The sequence below is a fragment of the Hipposideros armiger genome, unplaced genomic scaffold, assembly GCF_001890085.2.
Source record: "Hipposideros armiger isolate ML-2016 unplaced genomic scaffold, ASM189008v1 scaffold_254, whole genome shotgun sequence".
Taxonomy (NCBI): Eukaryota; Metazoa; Chordata; class Mammalia; order Chiroptera; family Hipposideridae; genus Hipposideros; species Hipposideros armiger.
This window is the reverse complement of record NW_017731604.1, coordinates 69,565-70,864: the sequence shown is the minus strand read 5'-3', so window position 1 is coordinate 70,864 and position 1,300 is coordinate 69,565.

The window sequence follows — 1,300 nt, the reverse complement described above, 5'->3', positions numbered from 1 at the left end:
CAAGAGACTCATCTTAGATCAAAAGACACACACAGACTGAAATAAAGAGATGGAATAAGATATTTCACAAAAATGAAAATGAGAAATAAGTTGGAGTAGCAATACTTATTTTGAACAAAATAGACTTTATTGTTTTTTTAAGATTTTTTTGGATAATTGGGGGAAGGAAACAGCGTTGGAAAATCAGGGAAAGGAACAGACAATTTGCTGTCCTTTTGTTCTTCAGTCTAGTTGTGGAGGACGTCGCTTCACTGGCCCATGTTGGTGTTATCATTGCGCTCTTCCTGGATGAGGCTTTCGCTCACAGGCCATTGGCTGGCCAATTATGGTAGCTCACATCAGCTCACAAAAGCTCAAGCCCACTGCCAACCAGCCCCACTGCAGCCTACACTGTCACCAGTGACTCAGGGCAGCCAAGCTCCAGGTTAAGCTGTTGTTCACCAGCTTAACTATAAAGGGCGCAGCATCACTGGCCCTCATGTGGGATCCAAACCGGGACCCTGCTGCTCAGAGCTGATATCCCAAGCCAACTCTTAACCAACGCGCCACTTGGAGAGCCCCAAAATGAAAACTACAATAGAAAACAAAGAAGGGCACTACATAATAATAAAGGGATTGATCCAACAAGAGGACATAACCCTAGTAAACATCTATGCCTGTAACATAGGAGCTCCTAAATATATAAAACACTTTATGACCAACAAAAAGTCAAAGATCAACAGTAGCACTATTGTAGTAAGGGACTACAACACCCAATTGTCACCAATGGGCAGATCCTCCAGACAGAAAATCAACACGGAAATAGTGACCTTAAATGATACTTTAGACCAGTTGGATTTAATCAATATTTTTAGAGCATTTCACCCCAAACCAACTGAATACACATTCATCTCAAATGCAAATGGAATATTTTCTAAGATAGACCACATGATAAGCTACAAAACAAGTGTCAAAAATTTAAGAAAATTGAAATCATATCAATTGTCTTCTCTGACCACAATGCAATGAAACTAGAAATCAATTATAAGAAGAAATCCAGAAAGCACACAAATACATGGAGACTAAATAACATGTTATTAAATAGCAAGTGGGTCAACAATGAGATAAAGGAAGAAATAAATAAAAAGTTACCTTGAGACAAACGAAAATGAAAGCGTAACAACTCAAAATCTACGGGATGCAGCAAAAGCAGTCCTAACAGGGAAATTCATAGCAATGCAGGCCTATCTAAAGAAACAAGAAAAATCTCAAATCAACAGGCTATCTTTACACTTAAGGAAACTGGAGAGAAAGAACAGCA